Source organism: Mesoplodon mirus, assembly GCF_964341445.2.
Source record: "Mesoplodon mirus genome assembly, chromosome: 19".
Taxonomy (NCBI): domain Eukaryota; kingdom Metazoa; phylum Chordata; class Mammalia; order Artiodactyla; family Ziphiidae; genus Mesoplodon; species Mesoplodon mirus.
The window spans coordinates 38,143,111-38,166,842 of record NC_138995.1 but is presented as its reverse complement, the minus strand read 5'-3'; the positions used below and the strand labels follow the sequence as shown (position 1 = coordinate 38,166,842).

General features: G+C 46.0%; 1 pseudogene across 1 annotated transcript in view; it reads left to right on the top strand.

Annotated features, from left to right (window-relative positions):
• The window catches only part of LOC309795679 (zinc finger protein 541-like), a 392,297-nt pseudogene extending 368,588 nt beyond the window's left edge, over positions 1 to 23,709 (top strand). Inside the window, exons 8-15 of the transcript in view lie at positions 12,735 to 12,798; positions 13,393 to 13,535; positions 13,941 to 14,044; positions 15,284 to 15,359; positions 15,918 to 16,006; positions 19,599 to 19,739; positions 19,923 to 20,104; positions 20,222 to 23,709. The product of the transcript in view is annotated as a zinc finger protein 541-like (transcript). The remainder of the gene's footprint in view (positions 1 to 12,734; positions 12,799 to 13,392; positions 13,536 to 13,940; positions 14,045 to 15,283; positions 15,360 to 15,917; positions 16,007 to 19,598; positions 19,740 to 19,922; positions 20,105 to 20,221) is intronic.
• Positions 23,710 to 23,732: the final 23 nt, after the last annotated feature.

Genomic DNA, 23,732 nt, shown 5'->3' with positions numbered 1-23,732 from the left:
GGTTTCAGTTTTTCACCATTGAGGACGATGCTGGCTGTGGGTTTGTCATATATGGCCTTTATTATGTTGAGGAAAGTTCCCTCTATGCCTACTTTCTGCAGGGTTTTTATCCTAAATGGGTGTTGAATTTTGTCGAAAGCTTTCTCTGCACCTATTGAGATGATCGTATGGTTTTTCTCCTTCAATTTGTTAATATGGTGTATCACGTTGATTGATTTGCGTATATTGAAGAATCCTTGCATTCCTGGAATAAACCCCACTTGATCATGGTGTATGATCCTTTTAATGTGCTGTTGGATTCTGTTTGCTAGTATTTTGTTGAGGATTTTTGCATCTATGTTCATCAGTGATATTGGCCTGTAGTTTTCTTTCTTTGTGACATCCTTGTCTGGTTTTGGTATCAAGGTGATGGTGGCCTCGTAGAATGAGTTTGGGAGTGTTCCTCCCTCTGCTCTATTTTGGAAGAGTTTGAGAAGGATAGGTGTTAGCTCTTCTCTAAATGCTTGATAGAATTCGCCTGTGAAGCCATCTGGTCCTGGGCTTTTTTGTTTGTTGGAAGATTTTTTATCACAGTTTCAATTTCAGTGCTTGTGATTGGTCTGTTCATATTTTCTATTTCTTCCTGATTCAGTCTTGGCAGGTTGTGCATTTCTAAGAGTTTGTCCATTTCTTCCAGGTTGTCCATTTTATTGGCATAGAGTTGCTTATAGTCATCTCTCATGATCTTTTTTGTATTTCTGCAGTGTCAGTTGTTACTTCTCCTTTTTCATTTCTAATTCTATTGATTTGAGTCTTCTCCCTTTTTTTCTTGATGAGTCTGGCTAATGGTTTATCAATTTTGTTTACCTTCTCAAAGAACCAGCTTTTAGTTTTATTGATCTTTGCTATCGTTTCCTTCATTTCTTTTTCAGTTATTTCTGATCTGATTTCTATGATTTCTCTCCTTCTGCTAACTTTGGGATGTTTTTGTTCTTCTTTCTCTAATTGCTTTAGGTGCAAGGTTAGGTTGTTTATTCGAGATGTTTCCTGTTTCTTAAGGTGGGATTGTATTGCTATAAACTTCCCTCTTAGAACTGCTTTTGCTGCATCCCATAGGTTTTGGGTCGTCGTGTCTCCATTGTCATTTGTTTCTAGGTATTTTTAAATTTCCTCTTTGATTTCTTCAGTGATCACTTCGTTATTAAGTAGTGTATTGTTTAGCCTCCATGTGTTTGTATTTTTTACAGCTCTTTTCCTGTGATTGACATCTAGTCTCATAGCATTGTGGTCGGAAAAGATACTTGATACAATTTCAATTTTCTTAAATGTACCAAGGCTTGATTTGTGACCCAAGATATGATCTATCCTGGAGAATGTTCCATGAGCACTTGAGAAAAATGTGTATTCTGTTGTTTTTGGATGGAATGTGCTATAAATATCAATTAAGTCCATCTTGTTTAATGTATCATTTAAAGCTTGTGTTTCCTTATTTATTTTCATTTTGGATGATCTGTCCATTGGTGAAAGTGGGATGTTAAAGTCCCCTACTATGAGTGTGTTACTGTCGATGTCTCCTTTTATGGCTGTTAGTATTTGCCTTATGTATTGAGGTGCTCCTATGTTGGGTGCATAAATATTTACAATTGTTATATCTTCTTCTTGGATCGATCCCTTGATCATTATGTAGTGTCCTTCTTTGTCTCTTGTAGTAGTCTTTATTTTAAAGTCTATTTTGTCTGATATGAGACTTGCTACTCCAGCTTTCCTTTGGTTTCCATTTGCATGGAATATCTTTTTCCATCCCCTTACTTTCAGTCTGTATGTGTCTCTAGGTCTGAAGTGGGTCTCTTGTAGACAGCATATATATGGGTCTTGTTTTTGTATCCATTCAGCCAATCTGTGTCTTTTGGTGGGAGCATTTAGTCCATTTACATTTAAGGTAATTATCGATATGTATGTTCCTATTCCCATTTTCTTAATTGTTTTGGGTTCGTTATTGTAGGTCTTTTCCTTCTGTTGTGTTTCTTGCCTAGAGAAGTTCCTTTAGCATTTGTTGTAAAGCTGGTTTGGTGGTGCTGAACTCTCTCAGCTTTTGCTTGTCTGTAACCGTTTTAATTTCTCCATCAAATCTGAATGAGATCCTTGCTGGGTAGGGTAATCTTGGTTGCAGGTTTTTCTCCTTCATCACTTTAATTATGTCCTGCCACTCCCTTCTGGCTTGTAGAGTTTCTGCTGAGAGATCAGCTGTTATCCTGATGGGGATTCCCTTGTGTGTTATTTGTTGTTTTTGCCTTGCTGCTTTTCATATGATTTCTTTGTGTTTAATTTTTGACAGTTTGATTAATATGTGTCTTGGCGTATTTCTCCTTGGATTTATTCTGTATGGGACTCTCTGTGCCTCCTGGACTTGATTAACTATTTCCTTTCCCATATTAGGGAAGTTTTCAACTAGAATCTCTTCAAATATTTTCTCAGTCCCTTTCTTTTTCTCTTCTTCTTCTGGAACCCCTATAATTCGAATGTTGGTGCGTCTAATGTTGTCCCAGAGGTCTCTGAGACTGTCCTCTGTTCTTTTCATTCTTTTTTCTTTATTTTGCTCTGCAGCAGTTATTTCCACTATTTTATCTTCCACCTCACTTATCCGTTCTTCTGCCTCAGTTATTCTGCTATTGATCCCATCTAGAGTATTTTTCATTTCACTTATTGTGTTTTTAATCGATGCTTGATTCATCTTTAGTTCTTCTAGGTCCTTGTTAACTGTTTCTTGCATTTTGTCTATTCTATTTCCAAGATTTTGGATCTTGGAAATAGAATCTTGGATCATCTTTACCATCATTATTGTGAATTCTTTTTCAGGTAGACTGCCTATTACCTCTTCATTTGTTAGGTCTGGTGGGTTTTTATCTTGCTCCTTCTCCTGCTGTGTGTTTTTCTGTCTTCTCATTTTGCTTATGTTACTGTGTTTGGGGTCTCCTTTTTGCAGGCTGCAGGTTCGTAGTTCCCGTTGTTTTTGGTGTCTGTCCCCAGTGGCTAAGGTTGGTTTAGTGGGTTGTGTAGGCTTCCTGGTGGAGGGGACTAGTGCCTGTGTTCTGGTGGATGAGGCTGGATCTTGTCTTTCTGGTGGGCAGGTCCAGGTCTGGTGGTGTGTTTTGGGGTGTCTGCGGACGTTTTATGATTTTAGGCCACCTCTCTGCTAATGGGTGGCATTGTGTTCCTGTGTTGCTAGTTGTTTGGCATAGGGTGTCCAGCACTGTAGCTTGCTGGTCGTTGAGTGAAGCTGGGTGCTGGTGTTGAGATGGAGAGAGACCTCTGGAAGATTTTCGCCGTTTGATATTATGTGGAGCTGGGAGGTCTCTTGTGGACCAGTGTCCTGAAGTTGGCTCTCCCACCTCAGAGGCACAGCAGTGACTCCTGGCTCCTCAATCTGGGATGATTTGTTGTCTATTCATGTATTCCACAGATGCAGGGTACATCAAGTTGATTGTGGAGCTTTAATCTGCTGCTTCTGAGGCTGCTGGGAGAGGTTTCCCTTTCTCTTCTTTGTTCTCACAGCTCCTGGGTCTCAGCTTTGGATTTGGCCCCGCCTCTGCGTGTAGGTCGCCGGAGGGCGTCTGTTCTTCGCTCAGACAGGACAGGGTTAAAGGAGCAGCCTCTTCGGGGACTGTGGCTCACTCAGGCCGGGCGGGAGGGAGGGGCACGGAGTGCGGGGCGAGCCTGCAGCGGCAGAGGCCCGCGTGACGTTGCACCAGCCCGAGGCGCGCCGTGCGTTCTCCCAGGGAAGCCGCCCCTGGATCCCGGGACCCCGGTAGTGGCGGGCTGCACAGGCTCCCGGCAGGGCGGTGTGGACAGTGACCTGCGCTCGCACACAGGCCTCTTGGCGGCGGCAGCAGCGGCCCCAGCGTCCCACGCCCGTCACTGGGCTCCGCGCTTTCAGCCGTCTGTGGAGCTCCTTTAAGCAGCGCTCTTAATCCCCTCTCCTCACGCACCAGGAAACCAAGAGGGAAGAAAAAGTCTCTTGCCTCTTCGGCAGCTCCAGAGTTTTCCCGGACTCCCTCTCGGCTAGCTGTGGCACATTAGCCCCCTTCAGGCTGAGTTCTCGCCGCCAGCCCCAGTCCTCTCCCTGCGCTCTGCCCGAAGCCCGAGCCTCAGCTTCCAGCGCCGCCCGCCCCAGCGGGCGAGCAGACAAGCCTCTCGGGCTGGAGAGTGCCGCTCGGCACCGATCCTCTGTGCGGGAATCTCTCCGCTTTGCCCTACCCAGGTATGTGGGGAGTTTCTTGCCTTTTGGGAGGTCTGGGATCTTCTGCCAGCGTTCAGTAGGTGTTCTGTAGGAGTTGTTCCACGTGTAGCTGTATTTCTGGTGTATCCGTCAGAAGTTGTAAGTTTTGATGAAGTCCAACATGTCTGTCTTTTGTTTGGTTTTGGAGTCATCCAAGAAACCACTGCTTACTCCCGGGTCACCAAGAATTATACCTGTGTTTTCTTCCAAGTCTTATAGTTTTCACTCTTGCATCTCATTTCTGATATGTTGGCTCAGATGTATTTTCGTCTTCAGGGTGGAAATATCTACCGGGTCCCCCACCCGATGAAGGAGGAGAACATGGCGTGTGGCTGGTAAGTTCCGAAGCCCCTCGGGAATCCTCTGGTGGCTTTGATGTGCTGGGCCTGGGTGAGCGAGCTCTGGATGCTTCACTCCTGAAGGGGTGAGCACCAGGCCACGGGGAATCGGGGGCATCATCCCCATTTCTTTAGGGTTCGTCCAAAGCTGTCAGAGGATCAGTGTTTGGGGACAGAGTCCCATTCTCCCTTTCTTCCCCACAGTAACCAGCACAATGGTGGTCCCACAGACTGGGCAGAGCCAAGGAGCACTTACGTCTGCAAGAATTGCAGCCAGATGTTTTATACAGAGAGAGGGCTGAGCAGCCACATGTGTTTTCACAGCGACCAGTGGCCGTCACCTCGAGGGAAGCAGGAGCCGCAGGTGAAGGGGCTCGAAGCTGCCATTCATCTCAGGATGGAGCCGTCCTCCTGCGGGGAGCCTGGCTGGGGGCCGGGAGTCAGGGCTGTGCTGCTCTGGAGAGGCCCCTTTCTCCCTACGTACTGTGTCTCTTAAAGGGCTGGCTCTTCTCTGTGTGTAGGTGTGTGGCATGGAGTTTTGCAAGCCACGAAGACAGGTGCTGAGGCCGGAGGGGGACAGGCAGAGTTCCCCGAGAGCCAGGAAGTCCTTGGACAACATGACCACCGCCCCTTTGGTGGTCCCTGTGTCGGTGCCTGTGGCTCCAGCGAACCATCCCCCGGGGAGCAAGGTGGGTGCACTTCCTTCCAGCTGCTTTCCAGCTGCCAGTGGGAGCTGTGAGAAAAGCCCCCAAATCCTGACTCCATAAGAGCGTGATTTGCGTGTTCATTCGTCCATTCAACCTCCAGTGAACTTCTTTTGTGTCTGGGCAGGGCTGGGGACACTGCAGCGACCACAACAGGCCTGCCCCCGTCTCCTGGGGCTCCCAGCCCAGCGGAGTAGATAGACCCATCCCCGGACACTGACGACCCAGAACGGGCCGGGCTGGGAGAGGGAGCTGTAGGAGCCCCGAGGGCACCAGAGACCCTGCCTGAGGAAGGGGGTGTTGCAGCTGAGAGCTGGAGGATGAGGAGGGGTAAGATGGGCAGAGAGGAGGGGAGATTGCGTGGAGGTAAGAGCGAGTGTAGCAAGGTCAAGCCGTCGTCTCTTCAGCCTGTGCTGGAAGACCCCACCTGGAGACGTTCATGCTGGACTCGGGTACAGGGTGCATGGAGCCCACTGTTTGTCTCCCAGGAGCTGCTGTCCTTTTGAGGGCAACAGGTTTTCCTTTTGTCATGCTGTTGCATCCGTCTGGCCCCCACTCTTTAAGTGCCAGTCACTTTAACAACGGACATGAGTTTCCAAAATGGTCTGAGTGAGGGCCTCTCCTTGGGGGGTGTGGGTGCCTGAGAAGGCCCCAGCCTCAAACATCGCCCGGCTTAGGGTCTGGAGTCTGGCTCAGGCGTGGTGGCCCTGCCCGGCTTCCTGTGCTGAGGACTCTTTGCACGGCCATGCTGGGTGTGCGTCTGGCTGGTCAGTACCCTTTCCCAGTCTCAGGCCATCTTGAGGACTGAGCTGTGGGGCCGGTGGCCTCAGGTGACCCCTATGGTTCTGAAGTCTCTTCTTCTCCAGGGACAGGAGAAGGACGGGGAAGAGAGAGACAGCAAGGAGAGCAGCCAACACAGGAAGCGGAAGAAGCTCCCACGGCCCAAGGCACTGCTCATCCCTCCTCCGCCCTCCATGTCTGGGGAGCCGGGCCCGGGAGGATGCCGCCAGAGCTGCCTGTGCTCGCCCGTGTTCCTGGTGGACCGTCTCCTGAAGGGACTGTCCCAGTGCCCTGCCTACACGCCGCCCCCGATGCTCAGCCCCATCCGGGAGGGCTCTGGGCTGTATTTCAACACTCTGTGTTCCACATCTGCCCGGGCCCGTCCCGACAGGCTCATCAGCGCCATGCTTGGTGAGTGAGCTTGATCACCCCATGATAGGCCTGTGGGGGGCCAGACCCCCGCCCCCTGTAGAATTCGGTCCAGCCATTCCCTCTGGCCTACGCTTGGGTCTGGTCTGGGTGTCCTGTTGCTGTTCAGAACTATCCCAGGACCATCTGGGACCAGCAGCCTTCTAGGTGCTTATAACTTTGTAGCCAGAAAGAAAATAGACGCAATTTAGCCTAACCACCCTTCTGCCTGCCCTTTCGAGTAATTGTTTAAACAGCTTTATTGAGGTATAATTCACATGCCATATGAATCACCCATTTAAAGTGTACAGTGATTTTTTAGTGTATTCTTAGGATTGTACACCCATCCCACAATCTAATTCTAGAGCATTTTCATCACCCCAGAAGATTATATCCACGAGCGGTGACACACAGGCCCTGTAGCCCCCAGCTCCTCTGCCCTGGGCAACCACCAGTCTACCAACCTACTTTTTCTATGGGTCTCCCTATTCTGGACATTTCATATACTTGGGATCATACAATATGTGACATTCTGTGTCTAGTTTGTTCACTTAGAATAATGTTGTCAAGGTTCATCCATGTTGTACTATGCCTCAGTGCTTCATTTCTTTTTATGGGTGAATGATATTCCATTCTCTGGAGAGACAACATTTTATTTATCCATTCATCAGTTGAGGGGCATTTGGGTTGTTTTCGTCCTTTGGCTATTGCAAATAGTGCTGTTAAGAACATTTATGTATAAGTTGTTTTTGGACATAAGTCCTCATTTCTCTTGGGTATACAGCTCAGAGTGGAATTGCTGGGTCAAAGGGTAACTATGTCTAACCGTTTAAGGAACTGCCGGACTGTTTTCCAAAATGGCCGGGTCATTTTAAATTTCCACCAGCATTGTATGAAAGTTCCAGTTTCTCCACATCCTTGCTAAACACTTCTTATCTGTCTTTTTCATTATAACCATCCTAGTGGGTGTAAAGTGGTAGCTCTTTGTGGGGTGTTTGTTTATTTGTTTGTTTGTTTGTTTTGCGGTACGTGGGCCTCTCAGTGTTTGTGGCCTCGCCCGTTGTGGAGCACAGGCTCCGGATGCGCAGGCTCAGCGACCATGGCTCTCGGGCCCAGCCGCACCGCAGCAAGCGGGATCCTCCCGGACCGGGGCACGAACCTGCGTCCCCTGCATCGGCAGGCGGACTCTCAACCACTGCGCCACCAGGGAAGCCCCCTCATTGTGGTTTTGATTTACATTTCCCTGATGACTAACGATGTTGAGCATCTTTCCACGTGCTTATTATCCATTTGTATATCTTCTCGGGAGAAATGTCTGTTCAGATCCTTTGCCCATTTTTTAACTTGAATTCTTATCTTTTTATCATTGAGTTGTCTCAGTTCCTTATATAGTCTGGATGCAAGCCCCTTATCAGATATATGATTTGCAAATTCTCTCCAATTTTGTGGGTTGTCCTTTCATTTTATTTATTATATGGTTTGCGGTACACAAGTTTTTAATTTTGATGAAGTCCAACTTATTCTTAGGCCTGCGATCAATCTTTAGTTAACTTTTATATACTGTATGAGGTAGGAGTCCAAATTTATTCTTTTGCATGTATGTATCAGTTCTTCCAGCACTTGAAAATACCGTTCTTTTCTCATTGAATAGTCTTGGTACTTTGTTTTGTTTTGTTTTCTTTTGCGGTACACGGGCCTCTCACTGTTGTGGCACTCCCGTTGCGGGGCACAGGCTCCGGACGCGCAGGCTCAGTGGCCATGGCTCACGGACCCAGCTGCTCCGCGGCACGTGGGATCTTCCCAGACCGGGGCACAAACCCATGTCCCCTGCATCGCCAGGCAGACTCTCAACCACTGCGCCACCAGGGAAGCCCTGCCTTGGTACCTTTGTGGAAAATCAGTTGACCATAAATGATTTGAGATTTTTCTTCTTTTTTAATACAGGCATTTTACAGCTCTAGATTTCCTTCTGAACATTGCTTTAGCTACATTTTGTAAGTTTTAGTATGTTGTGTTTTTATATTCATTCAGCTAAAGTGTTTTCTAATTTATCATTCCACTTCTTGTTTAATACACTGAGTATTAAAGAGTGTGTTGCTTAATTTTCACATATTTGTGAATTTTCCAAATTGCTGCCTTTTATTGATTTGTAATCTAATTCTCTTGTGGTCAGAGAACATACTTTGTTTCTTTTTCAATTTAATTTATTAAATTTTTTTAAATTTGTTTGGCTGTGCTGTGTGGTTTGCAGGATCTTAGTTGCCCCACCAGGGATCGAACCCATGCCCCCTGCAGCGGAAGCGTGGAGTCCTAATGACTGGACCGCCAGGGAATTCCCTTAAATTTATTTTAAAATTTAAAACTTATTGAGGCATGTTATATGGGCTAGAATCCGGTCTGTCTTGAAGAATGTTCCATGTGAATTTGAGAAGAATGTATTCTACTGATGTTTGGTGGAATGCTGTATTTTGTCTGTTTTGTCTAGTTAGTTTCAATTTCCTTGTTGATCTTCTGCCTAGCTGCCCTATCCACTGTTGAAAGTATTGAAATCTCCAACTATTATTTTGTAATGGTTTATTTCATCCTTCAGTTCTGTCGTTTGTTGCTTGGTGTATTTTTGGGTTCTGTTTTTAGGTGTGTATATGTTTGTAATTGTCACATCTTCCTCACGGCTTGACCTTTTACCATTATGATGTGATTGTGACTTCATTTGTCATTACTACAATAATTTTATCATTATCTCTGGTAATATTTTTTTGTTTTAAAGTCTAATGTGCCTGACATCAGTATAGTCATTCCATTCTCTTTTTTGGTTGTTGTTTTCTTGGTATATATTTTTCTCTTCTTTTACTTTCAGCCTATTTGTGTCTTTGAAAATAAAGCATGTTACCTCTAGACACCATTAGTTGGATCATGTGTTTTTTTATCCAGTCTTAGAAACTCTGCCTTTTGGCTTGGTTTGTTTAATCCATTCTTGTTTACTGTTATATTGATATGGTTGCATTTACATCTGCCATTTTGCTTTCTATTTTCTATATGTTACATGTCTTTTTCTCCCTCTGTTCCTCCTTTCCTGCTTTCTTTTGTATTAAGAGAGTATTTTCTAGTGTAACATTTTAATTCTGTTAATTTTTCACTTTTTCTTAGTCATTTCTTAGTGGTTGCTCTAGGACTTAAAATATATGTCTTATCAGAATCTGTTAGGATGTGTAATAACTCACTAACAATGAAATATAGAAACACTGCTCCTATCTAGCTCTCTTCCTTCTAACTCTTTTGCTATTATATGTGAGAGACCCAGTAATACCTTACTGGTCATGTTTCTTGCTTTATATACTTTTATTTCGTGTAAAAACACTGAGAGAATAAAGGAAAACAAGCATGATTTATAGAGGTTGTTATATTAACCTTCTTATTGACCATTTCTGATCTCTTCATTTATTCTTGTGGATTTGAGTTACTGTCTGAGGTGATATTCCTTTACTCCAATGCAGCTGTGCTCCTTGTGCAGTTACTGTCACATATATTATATTTCTATATGTTAGAGGCCCACAATACATATTGTTTTATGCAGTTATTTTTTAAGGCACTTAAGAAAAGAAAAGAAATATGTAATCATACTGATTTTTATAGTTACCCATATTTACTAGCGCTTCGCTTTTTTTTTTTTTTTTTTTTGGTTTGAATTCAAGTTACCATCTGATGTCATTTGCTTTCAATCTGCAGGACTTCCTTTACTTTTTATTTTTATTAGGGATATATAATTCACATACCATACAATTCATCCCTTTAAAGTATAGAATTCAATGGTTTTTAGTATATTCACAGAGCTGTGCAACCATCACTACCATCCGTTTTCAGAAATTTTCATCATCCCCAAAAGAAGCCCTGTACTTATTAGCAGTCCCTCCTTTCCATCCTCCCCGTCCCCAGCCATGGGTAACAACTAATCTACTTTGTCTCTATCGATGTGGCTATTCTGCATATTTCATATGAGTGGAATCATACAGTATGTGGTCCTTTATGAATGCCTTCTTTTAGTTAGCATGATGTTTTTAGGTTTCATCCAAGTTGCAGTATGTATCAGTACTTTGTTCCTTTTTGCGGGCTGAATAATATTTCACCTTTAATATTTCTTGTAAGACAGGTCTGCCAGCAACAGGTAGCCTCAGTTTTTATTTATCTGGGAGTGTCTTTATTTTACCTTCATTTTTGCAAGATAATTTGCTGAATATAAGATACTTGGTTAACACTTTTTTACTTTCAGTAATTTGAATATATTATCCCATTGCCTTGTAACCTACATCGTTTCTCTTAAAAAGTTAGCTGTTAATTTTACTGTAGTGCCCTTGTATGTAACAAATTGTTTTTCCCTTTTTGCTTTCAAGATCTTATCTTTATTTTTGCTTTCCACATTTTGCCTATGTTATGTCTGGATGTAGAGCTCTTTGTGTTTAATCTTTCTTGGAGTTTGTAGAGTTTGCTGGGTATACATATTGTTTTTCATCAACGTTGGGAAATTTTCAGCCATTAATACTTTAAATATTCTGTCCCTTTCTCCCCTCTTTCTGGTACTCCCACTACATATATATTGTTGCATTTAATGACATCTCACATTTCTCTGAGGCTCTCTTCACTCTCCTATATTTTTTTCTCTGTTCTTCAGATTTCATAGTCTCCATTGTTCTATCTTCAGGTTTGCTGATCATTTCATCTGCCAGCTCAGATCTACTGTTTAGCCTTATTTTGGTTATTGTACTTTTTTAACCCCTGAACTATTTCCATTTGGTTCTTCTGTTTTTTGGCTGCATCGCACAGCATGCAGGATCTTACTTCCTCTACTAGGGATCACACCCATGCCCCCTGCAGTGGAAGCGTGGAGTCTTAACCACTGGACCGCCAGGGAAGTCCACATTTGTATCTTTTTAAAAAATAATTTCCATCTCTTGATGGCATTTTCTCTTTGATGAGAAATTTTTATTTTATCTTACTTTAATTCTTTAAGCATGGGAGCCAGGGGAAGAAGAAGCCCCCATCTCCTTGGCTGCACCTACCTGGGTAGAGCTTCCTTTACAAAGAGCTGGGGGCTAGGTGGGTAAGGGAGTGGGCCATGGCTCCAGTGCCACAGACTCTCACTGTTCTTCCCGAGATTTAGTAGATTTTCTTGAATGAGTATTTCTTAAAATGCTGTATGCCTTTAGGACAACTTGCAGACTTTAGCTTACTGTTCTTTTTTTTTTAATGATTTTTGTCAGTAAATCTGTTGTTTTGCCGAGTTCCTTACTCTACTTTTTCAGAAGTCTTATCCCACTTCCATGCAATCTTTTTATTTTATTGTGATGTGAACAGTTAATCTGTGATCTGCCCTTTTAACAAATATTTAAGTGTGCAATACAGTATTGTTGACTATAGGTACAATGTTATACAGCAGATTTCTAGAGCTTGATTAATTGAAACTTTATGCCCATTGATTAGTAACCTCCCATTTCCCACTGCCCCAACCCCTGGTGACCCCTATTCCACTCTTTGATTCTATCAATATGAATTCAACTACTTTAGATACGTTATATAAGTGGAGTCATGCAGTATTTCTCTTTCTGTGACTGGCTTATGTCACTTAGTATAATGTCCTCAATGGTCATCCATGTTGTTGCATATTGCAGAATTTCTTTTTAAGGCTAAATGGTATTTCATTGTATGTTTATGTCACATTACCTTTATGTGCTCATCTGTCAGTGGACATTTAGGTTGTTTCCACATCTTGGCTATTATGAATGGTGCTGGAGTGAACATGGGAGTTCAGATATCTTTTTGAGGTCTTGACTGCAGTTCTTTTGGATGAATACCCAGAAGTGGGTTTGCTGCATGATATGGTAGTCCTACTTTTAATTTTTGAGGAAACTCCATACCATGCAATCTTTTTTTTCCAATTTTCAATTTTATATTGGATTAGAGTTGATTTACAATGTGTTAGTTTCAGGTATACAGCAAAGTGATTTTGTTATACATAATCACATATCTATTGTTTTTTAGATTCTTTTTCCATATAGGTTATTACAGAGTATTGAGTATAGTTCCCTGTGCTATACAGTAGGTCCTTTTTGATTATCTATTTTATATACAGTAGTGTGTGTATACCATGCAATCTTGAAGAGCCTGCTTTTAGCTGCTCTGGAAAGGCAGGCAAAAAGGGCCTCATGGGTCAGTTGTAGCCAGTCTCCTTGAGCCTCTTCTTTGGGCGTTTTCCAGATCACATGGACGGCTCTTTTGGCATCAGTGTGGTGAAGGACAACAGCAAGATCAGCACTGAACCGTGAGTTGGAACAGACTTAGAACCTGAGGGTCCTTGCAATGTGGGGATGCTTTTACCCTCCTTGCATTCCAGTGTCGGTTTTTCCCAAGGGAGCCTTCATCACGGGAAAGTCAGGTCTAGACCCAGAACCTCTCTAGGAGAGAAGTGGTGGATTTCTCCAGGTGTTTCCCCAATATTCCTTCTGTCCAGACATACCATAGTTGGATGTCTGCAGACAGAATGCCCAGCACCCTGGGGTTCTAGATAGAATTGGTGATGGCGCAGTGAGATACTGTTTTGTAGCTTGGATGTTACCTTGGATACAGCAGAATGCCAGGTATCAGCACATACCTCCCGTGTCCTAGACCCCAAACGCCTGAAGCCAGAAATCTGGCGATAAAGCAAATTGGAGGAAGGAAGGAAGTATCCCTCAAGAGGTCTCTGGAATACCAGAGCGTGTCTACTGGGCTGATGAGCACTCCCTGTGTCTGAGAGATGGCCAAAAGGTGGGTTCCACAGCCCTGGTGAGCAGGGCTCACCGCACATCTCTCTTGTATTTCCCATCTTGGTCACACACATATGCCTTTTATGTCCGTGTGTGTGGCCTCATTTCAGACACATCAACATAGGGAGCCAGTTTCAGGCTGAGATCCCAGAGCTCCAGGACAGATCACTGGCTGGAAGTGACGAGCATGTAGCTACTCTGGTCTGGAAGCCATGGGGAGATGTGATGACCAACCCGAAGACGCAGGATAGAGGTGACTGAGACTTTGGGGCCAGGTTCCTGAGAGCCCTCCTCCATGTCCAAGGGGTTTCTCCTCCCAGTTCTCACCTTGACCAAGAAGCAGTGATCCCCAGGCGGGGGTGGGGTGGGCAGAGCTGGCCTTCAGCGCAGGACTGCTTTGCTGTGCTGCAGTCCCTTGCCCCACCTCTCCTCTCACCCAGTAGCTGGCCAGGCCATCCAGAGCAGGTGCCAGGAGCAGGGTTTCTGCCCATCCTCCTTGTCCCTCCCTTCCCTCAGCCTGCTTGTAACAGAGAGGTGAGGGAGATGGTGACAGGAGCCCCCCACCCCATCTGTGCTGTTGGGGAGGTTTCCTCTCTGGCACTTGCTGACCCTCTGTGTCTCCTCTCCTTCTCGCTGCCGGGCTGCCTGCTGGAAACAGTGACCGAACTCTGCAACCTGGCCTGCTCCAACGTGATGCCGGGCGGGGGCACCAACCTGGAGCTCGCTCTGCACTGCCTGCATGAAGCCCAGGGCAACATCCAGGTGCGGTGCAGGCGAGGGGGGTGCTCAGAGGAGCTGTGGGAAGCTCCCTGCTCTCTTAGGGCCAGGGGCTCTAGGCGCAAGACACGTGCCTTCTACCTGGGGCTTTGCAGCTCACGAGAACCAAAGGCTGGCCACCCACCCTTCTCCCTGGTCGCTTTGGGACTGGTGGTGTCCTTTTGAACGTAGGGGAAATGCACACATACGGGCTCAATCAGTTATTTCTCTGGGGTGACAGCAGAGCACCAGGGTTCCTCCAGCGTTACCTCATCTCAGCGCAGCACTGGGGAGGCGGTGCCTAGCAGAACCAACTCAGGGCCTGCATTAATCTGGTTTATTTACTGAACATTGACTTTTGGATTAAAAATGGTGTATGCAAACCTCTGATGCAACAGAAATGCCTCTGCCTCCTCCAAGGACCCTCCTCACAATCCTGAAGTTTAGACAATGAAGAAGTCCAACTGTGTGTAGTGGGAGAGGAAGTCACGTCACCCGAGTTGGAGACCCAAGAGTCAGGGCTACATGGTGCTTTTTCTCAAGCTGAGAGGCAGTGGCTGGCACGTGGTGGGTGCTCAGCAGAGTAATCAGCACACGTTTACTGGGTCCTCCTGATACCTGGTGATGTCATGGTATCAGGCTGGGGCCAGCTCAGGGGCCCATTCTTGGTTTAATGCTCTGCTGCCACCATCTTGAAATTCTTAATAGTTTCTGAGCACAGGGCCCCGTGTTTCCATTTTGCGCTGGGTCCTGCAAACTGCATAGCGAGTCCTGACCGGGGTTATGCTGTTGAGCAAGACAAATGCCCCCTCTTTGCAGGGCTTACATTTTAGGAGAGTGAGCACATGAAATACATTTTTTAAAAGTGATAGATAATGATGAGTGCTATGAGGACCATAACATGGGGTAGGGCGGGGGCAGTGCCGCTCCAAATGCTGCTCCCTGAAGAAATAAGGAGCTTGTGCCAGAATAAGTCCACACACTGTTTCGTCATCAAGTAAATCTTGCTATGAAAAAGGTAACGTCAGCTGCACTCAACAGTCCGCTTAGTGCTGTAGGCAATGTGTCCCAAGTGGTTCACAGCTGGTGGCCAGTCCACAGACCGACCACACTTTGAGTCGCCCTGGGGTAGGGGTGGCTTTAGGGAGGGCTGCACATATTTTCTGAATGGATGAAAGAATGAAGGTGGGCCTCTACCTCACCTTCCCTCCCTCAGAGAGTTGCCCACCACTCCTCTCGTTCCAGGTTGCCCTGGAGACCCTGTTACTGAGAGGACCCCAGAAGCCACGGACTCACCCTCTCGCCAACTATCACTACACAGGTAACGAGCGTGGCTGCCCGCGTGGTTTTGGCCTGGCTGAGGCCCCTGCGAGCCAGTCACTTTCCATGGCAAGCTCTGCACGTGCCTCCCGGAGTTCTCTTGGGGCCTACACCTGCCCTCCCAGAAGGGCCCGTCCTCTCTGGGGGACTCAGTGGGTGCTGTTCTCTAGTTGGATCCAACCTTCCCCTTTCCACTGGTTCCCTCGTGGGCTCTTCCTGGCCAGAAGGGGGGTGCCAGGTTGGGGTGGGCTCAGGTTTCCCAGTTGAGCACTCCAGCCTTGGAGTCAGGCAACCAGGGGCCCACGGCTGCCCTTGGCAAGTCTCTTAACCAGAGGAAGCCTCAAGTTGCTGCACCTGTCAAGTGGGGATGGTAATAGCCCCTACCTGCTAAGGTTTTTGTGAGGATTGTGTGAGATAAAGCAAGTAAGGGGCTTAGCAGAAATCTTGGCATATAAGTGGCGCTCAGTGGCCTGAAAAAGGAGGGGAGTCTGCACTTCAGCCGTGGCTGTGGTCCCAGAAGGAGAAACAGCCTTCCTCCTCTTGGCTGTTTCTCCAATAGGTTCGGACATCTGGACCTCCATGGAGAAGAGGCTCTTTAAGAAGGCGTTCTGTGCCTACAAGAAGGACTTCTACTTGATACACAAGATGGTAAGGCGAACATGGCAGGCTGGTGTAGACAAGGCTCCTTCACACGGCCGAGGCGCTAGAACTGCAGGGCCTGTCAGGGGCGATACTCTGCTCATGCTGTGAACAGTTGACAACTGAAATGCCATTGCTTGGAACAACCTGAAACGGTACAGAAATGAATCCCATGTTCCAAATAAAGCCCTCCAGACCCCTCCCCACAATCCTACTTCTGATTGATAACCTGACAGGTATTTACTGCCCATACGGATTTTACACACCTATATGCACTTTCTCAAAAAAGGATGACATCATATACTTAATATCCTGCTGATTAATTTGTTTTTTAACTTGATGTACGCAAAATTGCACATAATCGAAGTGTAAGATTTAATGTTTTTGACATAGTTATACACTTGTAAGACCACCACCATGATCAAGATAATGAGAGTATCCTTCACCCCCAAAAGTTCCCTCCTGCCCCTTTGCAACCCTTCCTTCCTGCCACCCGGGTCCCTAGTCAACTCTTGTCTACTTTCTGTCACTCTAAATGAGTTTGCATTTTCTAGAGGTTTATATAAATGGAATAATCATACAGCATGTGATCTGCTTTGTCTGGCTTCTTACACTCAACCTAATGATTTTGAGATTCATCCATGTTGTCGTGTGTACCCATAGTTCATCCCTTTACTGTTGAGGAGTATACCACTGTGTGGACGGACCACCGTTCATTTAATCATCCACCTGTTGGTGGTTTCCAGTTACTGATGACTACAGATAAAGCTGCTCTGCACATTTACATACAAGTCTTTGTACGGACATGTACTGGGTTTTTTTTTTTTTTTTTTTTTTTTTTTTGCGGACACGGGGTTGGGATTATAAATACCTAGGAGGGGAATGAGGGTAACTTATAGTAGATGTATGTTTAACTTTTTAAGAAACTGCCAAACTGTTTTCCAAAGTGGCTCTACCACTTCCCATTCCCACCAGCAGGTTATGAAAGGTCCAGTTGCTCCACACCCTCGTCGACACGTGGTATGCTAAGTCTCTTTAATTTTAGCCATTCTAATGAGTGTACAGTAGCATCTGACTCCATTTTCCTAATGACTAATGATGCTGAGCATCTTTGTGTTTTTTTGCTCTATGTGCACCTTCTCTGGTGAGCTGTCTGTTCATATCTTTTGCCTCTGTTTTTATTGGAGTGTCTGTGTTTTTATTGAGCTGTAGGAGTTCTTATTTTGTTCTGAACACCAGTCCTTTATCCAGATATATGCTTTGGAAATATTTTCTCCCAATATGCCATTTGTCAGTCTTCTAACAGTGTCTTTTGAAGAAAGTTTTAAATTTTGCTTAAGCATAACTTACTAGTTTCTCTTTTATAGACTGTGCTTTTCGTGTTGTATCTAAGAAATCTTTGCCTAACCCAAAGTCACAAAAATTTTCCCCTATGTTTTCTTCTGGAGGTTTTATAGTTTTAGGTTTTATTTCTAGATTTGTGATCCATTTTAAGTTTATTTTTGTATGGGGTGCGAGGTGAGTTCATTTTTGCATATGGATATTTATTCCAATACCTTTTGTTGGAAAGACCATACTTTCTCCACTCAGTTGCTTTTGTACCTTTGTTAAATATCAGTTGGCCATATATATATGCATCTACTTCTGGACCCTGTATTCTGTTCCATTGATCTGTTTGTCTTTTATTAAGCTATTCCCATACTGTCTTTATTACTGTAGCTTTATTCTAAGTCTTGAAATTAGAAAATGTTAGTCCTTCAACTTTGTTATTCTTTTTCAAAGTTATTTTTTGTATTCTACATCCTTTTTAATTCCCTATGAATTTTAGAAATAACTTGTCAATTTCAAAATAAAAATTCCTACTAGGAACTTGATTGGTACTGTTTTTGACTCTATAGGTCAACTGGGGAGAGTTGTTACCTTAACAATATTGAGTCTTCTGACTCGTGAACAGGGTATATCTCTCTATTTCAATCTTTAATTTTTCAGCAATGTTTTGAAGTTTTCAGTGTACAGTTGTTGCATACTTTTTGTCAGATTTATTCCTAAGCGCTTGGTTTTTCTCTGTTTTGTTTTTGGGTTTTTTTTTGCGGTACACGGGCCTCTCCCCATTGTGGCCTCTCCCGCCGCAGAGCACAGGCTCCGGACGTGCAGGCCCAGCGGCCATGGCTCACGGGCCCCGCCGCTCCATGGCACGTGGGATCCCTCCAGGACCATTGCACGAACTCGTGTCCCTTGCATCGGCAGGCGGACTCTCAACCACTGTGCCACCAGGGAAGCCCAGTACTTGTGTTTTTTATGATGTTATAGAGTTCTTTTTTATTTCAGTTTCCAATGGTTTGTTGCTACTATGTATAGAAATAAAATTGATTTTTATATTGATCTTGTGTTCTGAAATGTTGCCAAACTAACTTACTAGTTTTGGTAACTTTTTTGTGGATTCCACTGAATTTTCTACATAGACAGTCATATCATCTGCAAATAAAGACACTTTTCTTTCTTCCTTTCCAACCTGGATGCCTTTACTTTTTTTCTTGTCTTTTTGCACTCTAGAACCACCAGTACAGTACTGAGTAGAAGTGGTGAGAGTGGAAATCCTTGTGTTGTTCATGATATTTGAGGGGAAACCACTCCACCGTTAGCTGTAGGGATTTTGTAGGTATCATTTATCAGGTTGAAGAGAAGTTCCTTCTATTCCTATTGTGCTGAGAGTTTCCATCAGGAATGGACATTGGATTGTATCAAATGCTTTTTCTGCACCTATCAAGATGCTCATATGATTTTTCTTTTAAGTTTAATATGATGAATTACATTGATTTTCGATTGTTAAACCAACCTCACGTTTCTGGGATGAGCTCCACTTAGTCATGGTATATTGTCCTTTATATATATATATATATATATATATATATATATATATATATATATATATATGTATATATATGTGTGTATATATATATATATATATATATACACATATATATACATATACATATATATATTGTTGGATTCTGTTCGTTAAAGTTTTGTTTAAAAATTTTCATCTATGTTCATGAGGGACATTGGTCTGTAGCCTTCTTTCCTTGTAATATCTTTGTCTGGCTTTGGTGTCAGAGAAATGTTGAACTTATGGACTGAGTTGGGAAGTATTCCTCCCTCTTCAGTTTTTTGGAGGGCTCTGCCTAGCTGTCGCATAAGGCTATGAGGTATCCACCACGTAAGGACACTCTGCTTTAATTAGTCCCTGTCGGTAGACATGTGGCTCCACATGATGTCACAGTGAGCGTCCTCGTGTGTACCTTTGTGTGCGTTTTCCTGGAGAGAAGCCTTCCTGGTCCAGCCTTGTTGCTCAGAGCGTGCAGAGCTTAGATGGTTTTGACTCTGGTGGCTTCTCTCTGAACTCCTTCATCCCCAGGAGGACTTTGTGATTCTCTGTCCCCCGTAGCAGAGGAGCATACGAAGCCGTAGGGGAGAGACGTTTCAGGAGGGCTTTCAAAAAGTGGCGGCTGGCCCCATGGGGAGGGGATTTAGGGCGTCAAGGCCATACTCACTGCTACTCCTGAGGCACTGTCCTTAGCCAGCTTCTGTCTTCCTCCACTAGGTCCAGACAAAAACAGTAGCCCAGTGTGTCGAGTTCTACTACATGCAGAAGAAAATGATCGATTTTGACTGTGGCCGAGCCCCAGTGCCGGAAAAGAGGGTCAAGAGAGAGCTGGGTGAAGCAGACAGGACAGAAGCAAAGGTAGAGGGTCTCGCGGTAGGGCTTCAGGAGTTCAGCACGGATCTGGATGCCCGGTGCTCATCCAAGCTGGGTGGCGGTGGGGGGGTGCACCCCGCGACGTCTGGATGCTCTGGACACCTGCTTCTCCCTTAGAAGGGCGGCGGGGCGGTCAGCACCCTTTCATCACCTCTGCCCCCTCTGCAGGTCACTCGTAGCCCTCGGAGGAAACCCAGCCACCGTCCAACCCCCGAATTACAGAGGCCTACTGAGAGTTCCAGGAGGGAGTCCATCCCCAACTCCAGCCCAAACACCAGCTCGAAGCGGACCCCTGAGCTGCCGGGGAGCAGCAAGGGCCAGGGCTTCTTTCCCTGCCAGAAGTGTGAGAGGTACCGCCCTTTCCCTAGATGCTCCCACACCGCCTGCCCTCAGCCCTCTGGGGTGCCCCCCTCAGGGCTACCCGCCTCCCCCTGCTCTGACCCCTGTGTCCTCTGGTGCCTCCTCAGGGTGTTTGGCAAGATCAAGGGTCGGAATGCCCACATGAAGTGGCACCGGCTTCAGGACCACGTGGATCCCACCGTCAGGGCAAGGTGGCCCGTGGAGCCCTTCCAACTGTAGGAGGAGGAGGGCGAGCTAGGGGCTGGCATCGGCCCTCTGCGTGGGCAGCTAGTTGGGATGGGCACCTCCAGCCCTGTTGCGTCTCCTTTGTTGTTTCTGTACGTTTTCCCTTGTATATAGTATTAAATTTGTTTCTTAAGAAGCTGTCTTCTGGCTTCCCTGCCTGTTGATCCAGCGAAGGCTTTTGAGCCCCTGCTGCTCCCAGAAGCCACAGTGACTGAGTCCCTGCCCTGGAGGACCCTCATACATTAATGCAGCCAGCATTTATCAAGCACCTGCTGTAGCTGTGCCAGACAATGCCCAGTCCACGTGATGGGGACATAGTGATGGAGGGACAGGCCCCTCCCCTCACAGAGCTTACATTTTAGGAGCGGGAAGGTAGGAGTGATAAAGCAGCAAAAAGGTGAGTTTAGATATCTATAGTGCATATGCTTTGGGCCGTAATAACAGAGGAGTCAGCGTAGGTTTAAGCTCTCAGGACACGTGGTGGTGCCAGTGGCTCCACGGTGAAGTCCAGGCCTGCCAGCAGTGGCCAGCGTCTGCAAGTCGGCTGCAGCAGCAGCAGCAAGAATCCCCTCTTGTACGCGGAGCACCCAAACCTTCGGAGGGTGCAGGGCAGAGAGCAGCTCCCTCCCTTCCTTGTTCCCCTTTTTAAAAGTGAGGAAAGCTTGTAGCAGCGCCCAACGGAACGCCCCTCACGTCTCCTCGGCCAGAACTGTAGCCCGTGCTCTTTCTGAACTGATCCGTGGCAGTGGAAAGGCAAGTGGCCACCGTTATCCCAGACCCTCAAGATTTGTCTCCAGGACAAAAGCATAAGTTGTGTTCCCCCCAGTTCCAGGAGTGGGGAGAACCAGTGTGTTCCCTCAAATTTGTTGTCACCCGATCCAAACTGGAATCCCATTTGCCAGGAAAAGAAGAGGAAGCAGAAACGGCCACTGGGGAGTCAGACCTTGTGTCCACCACAAAGTGACGAGGAAAGTACAGCAGCGGGCCAAGTCCGAGGGAGTGACGGAGTGGCAGACGCTGGCAGGTGGATGGCACGGGAGTGGGAAGCCACACTGAGGATGCTGCTGAGGCTGAGACCCACTTCCAGGCCCCGGTGAGGCAAAGCACAGACTCTGCCACGGGAACCAGGGGAGGCTGTGCAAAGCTCTAGCTGCTGTGTGGGGGCCGTGGGCGGCAAGACGGGAATCCTGGAGAGTAGCTGGAAGGCTCTCAGCGGAGATGGTGGCCTGGGCTGGAGTAGCAGTGAAGAGGCCAGAAGCGCAAGGATTAGAGATCATGTTCGAAGTAGATTCAGACTTGCTGATGGGTCTCACGTCACAGGGAGAGCTGGTAAGGAAAAGGACAGATGGAGGTTGGCAGGGCAGGTTGGGGTTTGAGCAACTGAGTAGATGCTGTTAACTGAGATGAGGAAGAGGGACACCTCAGAGGATTGATGGCTTAAGACGTGATTGTGTCTGTAACTATGTGCTGCCTTCGGAGGGACTGGCTAGGGGAGCAGGGCAAACGCTGGTGTCAGGAGGCTTCACAGAAGGGCCAGGTTTCAGCTCAGTCCATCTGAAAAGACGGGGAGGGAGGAGGAGCAGAGGAGGAAGTTGAGTTGGAAGCGGTGCGGGCACTGTGGTTGGGGAAAGGACTCTGGCATCAGATGAACCAGAATCTACAGCCTGGCTCTTCTTCCTTCTTTGCCACCTTGGGCAAGTCATTTTCCCTGTTTGAGTCTCAGTTTTCTCATTCTGTAACTGGGATGGAAAATGCCTACCCACATATATCTGGCTTGTTTGTTTGTTTTTAATACCCTTTAACTTTTTGTTGTTGTTTTGCTGTGTTGGGTCTTCGTTTCTGTGCGAGGGCTTTCTCTAGTTGCGGGAAGCGGGGGCCACTCTTCATCGCGGTGCGCGGGCCTCTCACCGTCACGGCCTCTCGTTGCGGAGCACAAGCTCCAGACGCGCAGGCTCAGTAGTTGTGGCTCACGGGCCTAGTTGCTCCGCGGCATGTGGGATCTCCCCAGACCAGGGCTCGAACCCGTGTCCCCTGCATTGGCAGGCAGATTCTCAACCACTGCACCACCAGGGAAGCCTTGATGAGAAAAATGTAAATCGGATATTGGCAGGTGCCCCGTATGACCTGAGCACTCATGCTGTTGCTGTCACCGTGTGGGTCCCATGCTCCATAACAAGTGAAGCCCGATGACACTGGAAATGAAAGTCTCTGGCTTCATGGTCGGGTGGTATATTAGTTATCTATTGCTGCATAAGAAATTAAGCTGAAACTTAACAGCTTTAAACAAATGGAAACTTTTACAATAGTGCTGCTTAGAGGGGCAGGGAACCCAAACTGTTTGTGGTTATCCAAACTCACCCCCATCTTATCTGGCAACCACAAGTGGGTGGTCCAGAAGAATTTCTGAATGTAAGAAGAGAGTTGGGCAAAGGTTTCTTGTGAATTACCTCCCTCCAGACAAACTCCACCCCCAGAAAACTGTTTTCTCAACCCCAAATTATCTGCATCGTAATCATCTAGGGGTCCTGTAAAAAATGCAAATTCCTGTACCCCACCACAGACTTTCCTAATCTGAATCATTGGAGGTAGCGCCCTGGAACTTAAATTTTTTAAAGAAACTTTCTTAGAAGACTAGTTTTTAGATATGCATAAAAGTTGGGAAGATGGTACAGAGAATTTCCATATACCCCACACTCAGTTTCCCCTATTCTTATCTTACATTAGTATGGTACATTTGTTACCATTAATGAACCAATATTGCTATATTATTATTAACTAAAGTCCATCCCTCATTCAGATTTCATTAGTTTTTACCTCATGTCCCTCTTCTGTGCCAGGATCCTCCCAGGACACCACATTACATGTAGTTGTCACATCTCCTTAGGCTCCTCATGGCTGTGACAGTTTCCCAGACTTTCCTTGTTTTTGATGACAGCTGTGAGAAGTCGTGGTCAGGTATTTTGGAGAATGTGCCTCAGCTGGGGTTTGTCTTATGTTTCTTATGATCCGAGGGGGAGGAAGACCACAGAAGTGAAGTGCCACTGTCCTCACATGGTATTCAGGGTGCACAGTATCAGTGTGACTTGTCACTGTTGACGTTAACCTCCACCACCTGGCTGACAATGTTTGTCATGTTTCTACGCTGTAAACTTAGTCCCCGCCCCCAATACTGTCATCTGTGGAAGGAAGTCACTGTGCACAGTTCATGCGTAAGGTGTGAAGAGTCATGCTTCAACTTCTTGAGGGCAGAATAGCCACATAAATTATTTGGAATCATGCACGGCCATTTATTTCTTTGTTCAGTCATTCATTTATATCAGCATGGGCTCACGGAGATTTTATAGACTGGGTTATTATCCAGTGCTACTTTGTTGCTCAGATTGTTCCAGCTTT